General features: G+C 40.0%; 1 long non-coding RNA gene across 1 annotated transcript; it reads left to right on the top strand.

The window, feature by feature from the left end:
- The first annotated feature begins 9,374 nt into the window (after window positions 1-9,374).
- LOC142604505 (uncharacterized) lies at window positions 9,375-11,096 on the top strand. The gene is made up of 3 exons (XR_012838365.1): window positions 9,375-9,488; window positions 10,007-10,091; window positions 10,988-11,096. It is a non-coding gene; the product is annotated as an uncharacterized LOC142604505 (long non-coding RNA).
- Window positions 11,097-13,989: the final 2,893 nt, after the last annotated feature.

The raw sequence follows: 13,989 nt of genomic DNA, 5'->3' as shown, positions 1-13,989 counted from the left end.
GGTTTCAGTTTGAACATGTGCACTGTTTCTGTGGTTGCATTTGAAGTACGGTTGTGCTAAAGCGCTCCTGTGAAATTGGGCCAGAGTGCACAGCCTTTGCCAGGGAAAGCCCATCATGCTTGGCCTGTGACGTGTCCAGAGGCTGCGGTCAGAGAACATTCATATGAGTCATTGAAGTTGAAAAGTGGTATGCTGGAGGGGTCAGTTGCAAATTATTGGGAAAATTGGAAATTAAAGACATCATAGAAAATTGAGCCAACCTTTGAAAGATAATTTTCATCAATACATCCTATAATTTTTCTGCATTTAGTATGATACTGAAACATTCACTATTCTTAAAGAGAAGCAATTAGTATATATTCATAGAGACTGCCCTTCACTGCTAACACTGTTAGATGAAGTTTTGGATTGTTTGACGTCAGTTCTTTTACTGGGGTCAGGATTTCTCACAGCGCTCCTATCTCATAGGGTATTACAGCAATATATTTCAACAAAATCTTCAAGTGTCCAGTTGCTTTATTTGAAATAGTAGCACCATCTAGAGGACTAAAAATTCTTGTTTCTTTTGTTAACATCATTCAGGACAAAGGTAGTTTTATTGTCATAGAGTTTGTAGGGTATAACCAGAGAAAGGTTATAACCAGCCAAAGGATTTGAAAGAATTGCTTGGAAAAAATTGGAATTTAAACCCAACAACCTTTGTCTCTGGTGGACAGGGAAACCACAAAAGAAGTTTAAGGTAGGCATGTTCCATTTCATACCATTACAAAGGTGTATCTCTAAATGCTTGGTAGCAGTCTCTATAGGTTTCACTCAAGACTTCAATATGCTCCAAGCTGAACATGGCAAGAGACAATTCATGTGGAAAACAAGACAGGCTGAGACAGCGAAATAATTTTTTATTAAAACTATTAAGAATAAACGTAGAAAGGGGCTGACCAGAAAATCAGAGTTGATTGTCTCCATGCCTTTGTGTGCCAGGACAAATTTATGTTTGAAAGCACACCAGGATGATGATATAGCTAGAAAGCATTTATGAAATTTCTTTATTCCCTGTGAGGGATCTATTTCTTATAATTATCAGCCTGCGTAGAGTCCTAACCCATTGCTTAAATTCCACCTTGATTTACATCAAGTGCCTATCCAGAAGGGTTGATCAGCTGCCCTGGGTAACCTGAACAGAATATAGATCTCTGCCTTCCTGTTGCTTTCTGCTCCAACAAGGTTACAAAGACTGCAGGGGACTTCTTAATAAAAAACTGAAATGCTAGAATTCAGAGTGAAAACATATGTCAGTATAATGTTGTGGTTAAAAATGTAAATGCCCTATATTTGTGGAATAGGGTGGTGCTGGTGGTTTTTTTCATTGCATTTTTTAAATCCCTTAGTCTTCTCTGGGAAGCAAACAAAATTATCCCACTTTTCTAGAGTCAGTTACTACTAACCTCTCAGAATTTCCAGCTATATCATCACTCAGTTACTGCAATGGGCAGAAATTTATTTCCCACAGCTGAGGAGGTATAGCTTGGCAGTGACTCCAACCTGGTGTTGCACACATTTATTTGGACTCAGCTGGCCAGGGCTTGCTTTGCCACAGTTGACTTCCTTCCTCTTCATTCCACCTAGGTGCATAGAGTTGCTTTTGGAAATTGAGGTGTGTCTCTGTTTAGGCAGACTGGGTGGGATGCCTATAGGGGACATACTTGTCTCACTCTCACAGTGGAGGGCTGCAACTAACCCCCAGGGGAGAGAGGTGGCTTGTCAGGAAGTATTTCTGCTTTAAGAATAGCCTTGCTTGGACCAGCACCTTTCTGTTCCTGCTGCTAGAAACCTCCACTGGCTGAGGAGGAGCATGGCTTTGCAATAAATTACCTTTACTTGGGTTGTTTTGGGGAGGTTCTGCTCACTTTAGCAGACATACTTTGCATGGTCTTGCAGAATCCATGTCCTGAGCACTAGGGGAGTTTTTTGGTTGGAAGTTTGCATACTTATTTCACACTGAACATGGTTAGAAACAGCACGTGGTTCCAATGCTATTCCTTGAGGCTTGCAGGTGGTAAAAATCTGTCCTTTCACAGTTATTAGTCACATGAATTTGTGTCCACACTAAGTGCTTAATATGTGATGGTCAGGTTCTGCAACTGTATATATCCGTCAGCTCCCAGTAACCTCACTGGCTCAAAAGCAAAAGAAATGAAAGGTGGTGATGCACTCACCTCCTGTATGTGGGTGACAACTGTAATTAGCAATGACTGCAAATGTGTGCGGGATGGGAGATAGCAAGAAGAGATGAGCTGGATGAAGATGAGTTGGGCTACACCTCACTGGGAGTTGAAAATTGGCTGATGAACATCTGGAAAAGCAAAAATGCAATCTCAGTATTATACAGCATTGCCATACCTGAGATAGAACTTGTGTAGTCAACCATGTAAATGGAACTGTTGTGTCTTTCAAGCTCCAATAATTTCTGAATTAGTTGAGAAAAACATGCATCCTACCTGAAAAACTCAGAGCCACACAGCCTTCGTGTGTGCTCATTGTGCCCTCTGCAACAGCTGGCATTGGAGTCTGAATAGCCCTTGTCCTAATTAAACAGTAATGTTAATCCCCTGTCAGGCAGCACATTGATAGTTTTTAGTGGGGTCCACGGGAGACACCAGGGCCCACAAGAGGGCCCCCACGCCATGTGCAGGGTTGCTGCCTGGTACCTCTGGGGTACCCCATAACTGACTTGCCCAGGAAAGCCCCTCTCTGACACCACTGTCTTGCTTTGCTGCCTCTGATTGTTATTGAATACATCGAATCATATTTATCTTTGCCAAATGACAGCTAATCCTGTCACTCTTCTGTGGCACCTGTATCACACTAGCACATTATTCAGTCATGCATCTTTGCTGGAGTCCTCAGTACTCAAAAATCCACAAGGCGTGCGCCCAGCAAGTGCCACTCTGCTACAAATCACAGGGGAACCTGCCAACCCCATAGCCTTAAGGGATAAAGCTAGTGGACTCAGGTTCTGATGCTTGAAGTTTTCAGAACCCTGTCAATAGGAATTTTGTACAGTGTTTTTGAATAAATTATCATGGTAAACCTTCCAAACTCAAAAAAACTCCATGTACATTAAAAATCCCAGACAAGCTGATGTTCAGAGCAACTCACTGTCAGCCAGTGTCTTGGATATTTAAAACCAGCTTGCATGTTTTGGAGCATTAGAGAATCCTCTTGCAAGGAAGGATACTTCGTACAAGTCTCTTGCTCTATTAGGCAACAAGAATGGATTTACTAGGGCCTGGGAGGAGGAGGTCTTAATTGATGCTGCCAGATGCGGCATAGACATCCTGGGTCTTCTTGATGTGGTTAGAGGGCTCTGAAGTGCTTTCCATCACCCACAGCCCACAGACTGGGATTACTTCTGACTCTGGAATAGTTTCCACAGAGAAAAAATGGACCTAATTTCTCCTACATCAGATGTTAAACTGTACAAAGCACTCCAAAATTCATGGTGGAGAGTACCCTGTTTCTCTGGGAAGGAGAGGAAATCAAGCAAATGACCTCACTGGACTTACCTCTTTCTGGTGTGTTTGTGATAATGTGGCAGAGCTACATCACTATTAGTAACACTTCCTGTTTCAGTATGCAGGCAATGAGTGGACGTGAGGAGACATGAACATTTACAGAATCACTGACGTTTTCAGACTTCATCATCATCCAGAAGAGTATTTCTTGATCATTGTTATAATCAGGCTTTAAAATCAACATTTTAGTCACCTGAATGTTGGTATGAACACTCATGTCACCTGGAATTGCCGTGTTAGCTGGCTATTCCACAGCCAGTGAGAACAACTCCCAATTACAGGAACTGGAAGGAAGTGTCTTACTCACTTGGCCAGTAAGAGCAGTTTTAAGCCATGTCACTAAGTCAAAGTCATTTGTTTCCATGCTGACATAGTAGGTTTAGCCCAGACAGCTCCTCTTTTTCCAAAGGGGAATGCAGACAATGAACCACCTGGAGAAAAGGATCGTGTCCTCAGTTCCTGTTAGTCAGAGGGGGAGAGCCAAGCATGTTTAATTAGCTTAGAGGAAGACACAAGGAAGACGATGTCCCTCATTACCGGAAAGATACAGAAAAGTGGAGTTTAAGGCTGGAAGTAGGTGGAGGGTTCTCAAGAGACTGATTTGCAAGGACAAATGGAAACAGTTAGCTATATCTTAGCTAAGCACTGAATAACAGAAAATTGAAGCATTGACAAAGAGAGAAGATGATTTGCATAATAAAAGGAGGGTTAATCAGAATAATGAGTTGAAATTGAGACAGGGAAAATGTATCCTGAAAAGATGATCTTTCTATGGGAAACATACAACGTGTGTCTGCCCAAAGAACTGCTTTTGGAAACACTGGAAGATTCAAATGTCAGCCCACATAAGCAAATATATCCAGTGCCATCCTGACTGCAGCAACGTGGGACCTGCAGGTTTTAGCTCTCTTATTTTGGGGAACCAAAGTATCTGAGGGTTTATTTCAACTGGTAGATGTTCACCTTCAATTCTGCTTCACTTATTTCCCAGAAAGAGCTTGACAAAAAGTGGAAAGAGCCTGCAAGGACTTTATTTTGTTACAGTTAGTTATCATCTCATATGTTGCTATAGTTGATGCAAAGCGTAGCTCTCAGTATAAGATGTCATAGTGGGTGAGTTTTTGTTCCCCTCCTATTTTTTACAGGTCTAACCTCCCTAGCTTGGAGGGAGAAGGAAAAAGAACAATTCCTCAGATTTAGAAGGATGAGATTGATTTTCTTTTCCTTTTAAAATGAGACATTTGGTGCTCTTAAAATTAAATGACTAAACTATTAGTTCAATCTGAAACTATTATAACATTAAGGTTCCTCCCCAGTTTTGGTGATCACCCTCCAAAGACTACTTGAGTCAAACAGTGGAAGTACAGACTTGAGCAAAATATGTAGCATATAGGTGGGGCATGCTTTCTTCATGGTGTATTCCTTGAGACATTTTCATATTGCTTAACTCCCCTGCGCTGCTAAGTGTTACCTGAAACCATGCACCACAACTGAAGATTTACCGAGGGTACAAACTCACGCTGAAATAGCTGGAGAACAACCCTGACCTAGTTGGGGCTGTGAGGCTCAGAACAGCCAAGCGAAGTTTGTGCTTTGAAAGACCTCAATGAAATGTTACATGCCGTTTCACACAGGACACACGGCACCCACCTGGGTGACTGTGAAGTGAGAACCAATAGAAGTTAAAAGTGACTATCTCATGGTCTTAAAACTGGTTTTATTTTTTCCTCAGATAGAAGCCTCAAAAGGCTGCATACCCATGCGAGCCTCCCCCACTGACTGTGCATGGCCTGTGACTTACAGCACCAGCAGTCAACATGTGCACACAGGACAGGGACGAGAAGTAGTGCCCAACACCTCACACATTGATGGAGCAATGACCGGTGAAGGTCTTTGTAGATTTCCACTGTTACTTTTTGCCTTGAGAGCGGCAGGGAACAGTAACAGTAGCACAGATACAGGAAAAGAGCGGCAGACTCATTCTTCCCATCACTTATTTTTATCTTGTGCTCATGTAGTCCCCTGTAACTTTGCCAAGAAGGGATAACTATGATCTGAAGTCAAATGCTGATGCCACTTAGATAAAGTAGATTTTTACTACAGTGATTTCAATGCATTCATGACTGAGCTCACCCCTGCAAAGGGAAATGGCCACAGGTGCAAGAATTTGAGAGATTCAAGTGGAAGTGAGCACACTATCAGGTGGAGGAAGAGTATAATAAGGGAGGAAGGGCGATGGTTTTGTTTCTTTGGCAAGGGGAGGAGTGGGTAGAAGCTGAGATGCAGGATCATCTCTGTTCTTTTGTTCTCTTTGTGTATATATTACAGTAGTCTCTGTGAGCTCTAGTTGTGGTTCAGCAGGGTACTGCTATGCTAGGTGCTACTCAAGTGCAGAATATAAATGTTCATGTTTCCAACCTTAGCTATAGAAAGGAAGACAGAAGCAGAGGCAGGCTGAGGAGTGTCATGAGCAGTGCTACTTGTTGTGATAGGCAGGAGTCTCAGGGCATCAGCACTGCACCTGGAGAAAGCTGCTTGAATTGGGTTAAGAAAATGTAGTTTGAGGGAATAGGAAATAATTAGGGTGCCTGACTATGGGATAATTTAGACAGTCCTAACAATAATGCTGGTCCTTCAGTGCACCAGGCTCATCTTCCTTTTTTTTTTTTTCTGTCTGTCCTGAGCGAAAGAGTAAGTTGGGTAGTGACATAGTTGCAGGGAATATACTTGTGATGGAGGCTACAGTAACTCTATCCTTTTGTGAATGGGACTGTTCTTTTATGGCAAGAATCTGGGGAATAAAATCTCTGAGCTTGTATGTTATGCAAATGTGCATAACAATATTGCTAAAGAGGCTGACTTGTCCCTGCAGTCTGGACTGTACCAACTGGTAAGTGATATCCCAAGATTTTCCTGGAATGATTTCCTACCAGGCTGTCTCCTGTTAGGCAATAGTCAAATGCTTACAGGGTAATTCATTTCTCTGTTGCTCAGCAGCATAAAAATCTCACAGTTATAAGCATAATATTTAAATATTTGCAAGTGCTATTCAGATGTCTGGAGCGGTGGAAAGGCTCTTCATATGTGTGTGCAGCAGCACACAGATATGATCCTAGAACAAGTTTAACTCTGAGTGGAGGAATGAGGAGAGCATTATATCAGAGATAATGTTATTGAAGCTATATACTTAAAGAGCAGTCAGGAGTATGCTATTTTAATTCTGCAAGCTGCAGTCTCTGAATCTGAAAATGTTTGGTACTAGTTATGTGGGATATAGCACAGCATGCATGTCCAAAAGTGTTAGCATGGTAAAAACAAACTCAGTACAGACTTTTGTGGATCTTCAAAGTCCTTTATTTTCCACCCCACCCCGAGTAAGAACAGCTAAATAAAGAGGGAAATTGTTTCAACATAATCTGTAAAACAAGGAAACGACTTGGTGAAAACTGAAGTACAATTATTAAAAAGGCCTAAATCATTTGCAGAAGTGGCTAAATATACTCATATCTCTAAAATGGGGAAATTCTGGCATGCATATTAAAGGAAGATTCTTTTCATCTGGGATGATACTTATATTGAAGTATTTTGAAAACAGAGAAGCAACCTTTAAGAAGCAACGTGTATCTCCTTGAATTCAGATATAGTTCTGTATGATTAGACTTTTTTTTTTTCAGGGAAGAATGAGAGATGGTAACACTGATCATACTAAGCAATAGTTGTTGCATTATTTTTCCCTTATAAAGTTTGTGTAAAATGCCCTGTGAAGGCCAGTGCTAAGGATGAAGGTCATTCTGATGATTTCAGATGGGATGACATGTATCTTTTTTCTAATACAATATTTCCTGGTGACATAAAAAAAAGATCTGTTGCAAGGAAGATGATTGCTTATCATAGCTGACTGAAAAGAAATCAGTAAGACAAAACCTCTCAATGCTTGGTGACCGGATGTGTACTGAGTGAAAATCTGACTCCTAAAATCAGGAGTTCACTATTAGCAAGCAAGCCAGTAAGAACAGGAGAGCTTTGCCTTGCTACAGCATCACTCCCTGTGGAATGGCTGAAGCATTTACAGTCTTAAAACACAAGATCAGCAGTAAAGTACCCTTTCTGAGTTCTAGTTGGGGTAGCACTGTGACCATGCTGTTGTGACCTCCCTATTCTCTCCTGCTTCCTTCCTTATCTCTATCTGCCTAAAAGTTAGCTGCAAAAACTATGGGAAAATGATAATATCACTCTTATCCCTTACAGAAGTACATCTTCATGTGGTTCTTCAATGTAAACTATAACACTAGCATTGAATGCATGCACGTTCTTTTAAAATCTGTGGGATATCTTGTGGATCCTCCCCACAACAGATCAACAATGAATCCTTTTCCACAAAAACAAAGAGAATTTAAATGCACTTTTTCCACAGTGAAAAAATCATGAAAGACTCTTGTGAATCAAATGCTACACTCAGAGGAACTGGACTGCTACTGGTAGTTGGCATGTACAGTACTTAAGTATTAAAGCTGTGTATTATTTTTAAGGAGCTTGGGGAATGGAACACTGACAATAAGTAATTTACAATTATCCTCGCTGTTACCTGTTAATGTTAAAAATGCTTTCTAGACAGTAGCATTTCCTCTTAGTGACTCCCTGTTGGGGTACTGAAAATCCCAGAATTAAATATAAAATCTGAATAACTTCTAATGCAAGTTTGACTGGAATTGTGTCATGTATCAGCAGAACAGCTCTGACTCGTTGATGTCAGATGGCAGATCTCCAAGTGCTCTATCTCTTCCATCTGGGGTTTCCTTCATCTTGTTCATTTTAGTTTCTAGCGAGTCTAGCACTTGCTAGAAAAACAAAATAATGAATGCCAAATAGGACTTCTGCTTATTTGTACTGTGCAGACTATGCAAAACAAATGTTTTCAAGTAATTTTTCACAGGAGATGCATGCTTAGTTATTAATGTTCCTGACCTTTACAGCATCTCTGTTAGTAAGTGAAGCAGCTGGTAACTGTCGTAAAACCCTATAAAATGGTCTGCACAGTCATGATACAGCCTATTGCAAAGCCCTCTGTGACTTCTGAAAAATGCTAGCCTTGTCAGAAATCTCAGGGTGGAGCAGGTCTGGGAACATAAAGGTTAAGCAGGTTAATGATTAAAACTATCAGAAAATGTTTGCACAGATGTGACTTACTGTAGTTCTGCCTCTTATTTCCTGGCTCTTAAGCATGCCCTTAAAAATAGCTCAGTTCAGGCTCACAACACCTATGTGTCGCACGTGATGTTCTTAACTGTTTTCAGGAAGATTAGCTAGAAAGAGTCTGGGCTTATGTTTCCTAAATCTGGCAATTGCACAGAAAAGGCCACACTTAGGTTTAGCAAGTGAAGGCTGTCCTCTCAACGGACCAAGAAGCTGTTAACACAGAACAGGCAGGATGAAGTGTAATTCTGACACATGTGAACTGCTACAGCTTGTGCAATCTTCTGCACCTTTTCAGGGGCAGGTTTGAAACAGAGCTCTCTCTTGCTGTAGCTTGTCCCGGTTTTTCTTTTTGGATACCTGCCACGACATTATAAATAGACCACACTGCTATATTCTGCTAAACTGCACAGATCTGGGTGTTTTCAGATATAGCCACTTTCTGAGTTCAAAGTATTGGTTGCTGCCAAACTCGTTTTCTTTCCTTAGCAAAAGACTTAAGCGGTCTTTTACTGTGGTTGATACGAGAGTTAAAGCAAAAGTCCTCAAATGCACCTTCACCCAGATTTCATCTAACTTTGCTTATTTTCACAATTCCGTCCTCAGAGTGACTTCGATTAAACAGTCTCTCACAGTTTGTCTTGAGAACTAAGCTGATGTTCTCCCAGGCAAGATTAAATGGCAGTATTCAGTCCTTATTCTAGGTCATCAGACCACCAGGTAAGAGACCCTCAAAGCAGCTGACTCTAGATTGTAGCATATTAGCTTAGGCACAGTCATTTGACAAGGTGTGAACAACCTTTCCTGGTACAGGATTTGGAATATATCATCATAAATTTGTGTCAGGTGAAACTGGATGTGTGCTCAGCACATGTAACCAAAGGTCTCCTAATGCCAAATCAAACTGGCCTGGACATGGCCTGTTTCACCACGCCATTTGTGGGAAGCTGATTCATTACCAGAAACAGTGTCGTGCTCCTGGTATTTCATACAGCAGATTTGGCCTTGATTTGAGGCAAGTGTAACACCCAGCAGTCCTGCTTTTAAAGATACCTACTTGATGAACAGGAGTTGTTTACTTGTAGTTTGTAGATATGTTTTAAAGTCATATTTTTCAGATTCAAATGCCTGGTTCTAGGTCTTAGTATCCTAAGATATTTTATGGGTTTATTTCCAATTTTCCAATCTACCTCCTACCAAAAAAACCCAAACTTGATTCTTTCTTCCCTTGTCTACAGCTGGAGAAAGATTCCTGTTTTGCTGGCCTGCCTAGTTCCCCGTAAACTCCTGTCTGTTAATCAAGTAAAGGAAAGACCAGCAGCTGTTAAGTACATCTCTTAGGCCTCACTGCAAAGACATACAATTTTTAATTGTACCATTTCTGGTGATAATAGAAAGACTCTATAAGGAGAGCAGAAGAACTTATGGTCACTCTTCTAGCATTTCCCAAAACAGAAGTCTGCATTAACCATTGCTCAAGAGCTCAAAACTAGCAAAGCTGAAAAATGCCATTCCCTGTAGTTGGCACAGCAAGAAGTAACACCAGTACGTACTGTGTATGTGAAACACGCCTGTTTGTATTCTCACAGACCCTAAGGGTACACATACATCAAAACCTATTATAGATAGGGAAAGATCTAAACACGCCCACCCTGTTTTCACTGACATTATCACTGTGAGAGTCTAACATTATTTTAAGGCCATTTATACTTTTTCAAAATAATAGCAAAAATTTTTGCTTTCTGGAGCACTTAGCATGATCGTTTTCTTGTTTTTGCTTTGTGCTTTCTGAATAGTTCCATAATATATAATAAACTAAGCATGACATAAAGAGATGTCATTTACAACCCAAATGCATGTGCATAGCCATTTTCTTTTGAAAACAGTATGTAAACTGCAGAGCAGTGATCATTTTAGATATTCTACTGCTGCCATTAAGTCATCCATGAGCGACTCGGCTTTAGTAATATTTCAGTATATAATTATTGCGTGTGTGTGTGTCATCCCACTTTGGCAGCTATGAAGTAAAGAGTTTGTTGTCTAGCAAGTTTCTCTCTGCTCCCTAATTTCAGATGTAGCAAACCCTGTACAGCTGCAGTACTCCAGCACTGTATTTATCTGCGCTTTCCAACAGCTGAGCAAACCGGATGACTGAAGAAGGGTGGTTTTGCGTTTTTAGGATAGTTTTGAGCTTGAATATAGTTTTACTCATTTGGCAGATCAGCTTCTTTGGATGTTGTTGCCGTGGCGGCAGGCACCTACTTTGAACTTCATTCGTACAATTCTGAGGCGCCTTGTCTATACCAAAATGCAAGTTTCGTAAGCAGGGTAAGTTCTCTGGGAGCTTCTGTGGGTGTTTGATGTAGGTGTGATGCTTTTGTAGAGAGTGAAATCTTCAAGAGACAAAGGCTAAACCTATATTTCAACTGGAGAATGTTTTTCTGTTGTGCTTGTTTCTATTTTTCTAGTTTATAAATCTGTCTTTCTCCTGAGCCATGCCATGCCATGCTGACTCCTTGGGCATTCAGAAGTGAAGAAAGATAGACCTAATTTCATTGTATTTGTCAGCCTGATATGCTTCCTAATTTCTGTGCTAAGGGGATCCAAACTATACTATCACACAATATAATGCTATCATTTAAATAATATTTTCATCTTCCACCGAAAGTTTCAGCTAGTGTAATGACAGTCAAAAGTAAAATACCTAGCCTAGTAGAACAGTTTTCATTTCAACTCAGTAAAATTTCTTCTTTTTATTTAATTCATAGATAGGCAAGTAATAATTTTAAAGTATTTTCCTCAGAGAAAAACATTGCTTTTCAGAGTCTTTTAAAATTTCTGTCAGGAAAAACCTTCATAGGAAAGAACAAATTTCTCACCAAGAAGAAAATGACTTTTTGATAGCACCTGATGTCTACAAGTGCCCCTCAAAGGTTTGAAAATCTTTCAGAAAGATGAAACTCTATCAAGTGTAACTTTCTGCTGATAGGATTCACATACCATATGAATAATGCACAAAAGTCAAAATGATATTTTATCATCTTTCCCCTCGGGGAGGGGATTTTTTTTTTTTTTTATGAGCTAGTAAGAATTAGGTCGTAGGTGCTGGAAAGCGTTGTGGTCTGTGCTGTGGATGTTCGAAGGATCCTGTGAATGAAACAGCTATTGGTAGTCACTTCCACTCCTCTGCCCTTAAGGAATAAGAGAAGACTTTTGACCCATGATATCACAGCTGAGTGTTTCTTTTGATTTGTAGGATTCTTTCTTTAGCCACTTTGTTTATAGTGTTATTGAGCTATAGAGATATAGATATGTATGATTTTTCTTGTTCTCAGATAAGGTGAGTCTGTGATGGGGAGTAAAGAGCCACTGACTGTAGGAGTGGCAGAGTCCCATTCACCATTACAGATAAATGCCCTTTTCTTATCCCCAGCGCACTGGAGGTGAGATACTAAGTCTGCAATGTCCTCAAAATCCCCTTCAAAGTAATAATACTGTAAATCAACACAGTATTTTTGTCTCACTACCCACTTCAAATAAGCCACTTCTCTGATGGCCTGTAAGTAACAATTAACTAGATAATGGGAGTAGAAAATAGTTACAACAAAAGAAGACACTCCGTATCAGGTCACGTAAGCTACACTACTTATGATTTGACATTCTTCAGACTGTTGCACTGTTTTTCTCTATATGTCATAGATTACAGAAAATGGTAGTGCACAGGAAGATGATGATGAAAGCAGTTGGTCATTAAACTAACAAGACAGAGTAAGGAAAGAAGCTGATAAGCATAAAAAAGCTCCATTAACTCCTATGAGATTTGCATGGATATAGTTAAAATAAGAAGTGAGCTCTGTAGGCCATATTGTCAAAAGTCCTAGCTTAGTTTTCATCTAAGCGTGCAATTAATCGTGATTAAAAATGAGAAACAGACGCTACATCAGCACTGTAGCAAGGTGGTTCTACCATTGTGCCTGCAGTTATTTACTTGTGCAGACTCTGAGATCTCATTTAAAATAGTCTTTGTAGCTGAGACTACAGTCAAATCTCCTCTGTGCTTTTGAAAGTTGTAGTCCGTGTATACAAAAGTGAATCTTTTTTTTTTTCCTTCCCAAATTGTTCCCTTAAATCACTGATGGTTCAGTAGTCCATCATCCAATACTTCAATGCTATCTTTGCCTATTTTCGCCTTTCCTAAACGATGTAGCCTGCTCTCAAGTCATTGCTAAAATTTCTAGGGCTTTGACTTGCTCCCCCATGCAGAAACATGTTGCCATATCTGAGCAGCTCCAGAGTTGCTCACAAATGAGAGGCTGTTCCCTGTGTCTGTTGTGTGCTTTAGAGACTTTAACCTCGGTCTTTATTTTTGCCAGCTCTTCCTACCAGTCTCTCTGACCTCTCCAACTTCACACACCTACCAGCTCTGTCCCTCTCAACTTGGCAACTCCTTTTGCTGACACACTTTTTGACCTATTAGTCTGTTTCCAATTATTCTCTTCCTTTACAGTCACTTTTGTGAAGTTATTTAATGCCTATCTTCATCTTATTCTAGTCCCCTTATATTTGATTTATGTCAAGTATCACATTTGCCTCTTCCTCTGGATAGGAAATGTCTTTGCTCATAAACTGCTGTGTGTTCTTAAAGTACTTCATAAGAAGTAAATAGCTGAATTATTTGGGAATTAGGCAAGGCAACAGTCATTCGTTTTAGCTGTGTTAAGATTGTGTTTATCAGCGTATTCACTGATACAACATGTGTCTGAAGAGTACATGAATTGCATTTTCAAAGGCACAGACAAAACCCTTTTTCATACCTTGAATATGTAATATCCAAGTTCAGTTCTTTTGCACACTTATTGCAGTGAAAGCTAGTGTACTTTGTATGCAAGTGTACTAAGTAAATCACATTTTCCCTTTATAAATTATTTCTATGAAAGTTGTGATATGAATTCTTAGGAAATGCATCCAAGTTAGGCATATTTCTGAGTTGCACTAGCGTGAACATGATAAAAAACACAGTAAAAATTTATTTTCATGCCTGTTGTTTAAGCCAATCTTTTCAAATTCAGGAGTACTTTCCAATATTTAAGATTTCTATTCAATTTAGTGACAAGAAATTAGCTGCACTTACATGGTTTTGGGCCTTGTAAATTCTGTTCTCTGTAATTGGGATTGAAAATTTCCCATACTTACACATTTGCCCTTTGTGTGTTAATAGATT

This window comes from Balearica regulorum, chromosome 19 (assembly GCF_011004875.1).
Source record: "Balearica regulorum gibbericeps isolate bBalReg1 chromosome 19, bBalReg1.pri, whole genome shotgun sequence".
Classification (NCBI taxonomy): Eukaryota; Metazoa; Chordata; class Aves; order Gruiformes; family Gruidae; genus Balearica; species Balearica regulorum.
Note: the sequence above shows the minus strand (reverse complement) of the source record. Positions and strands in the feature narration are given on the sequence as shown.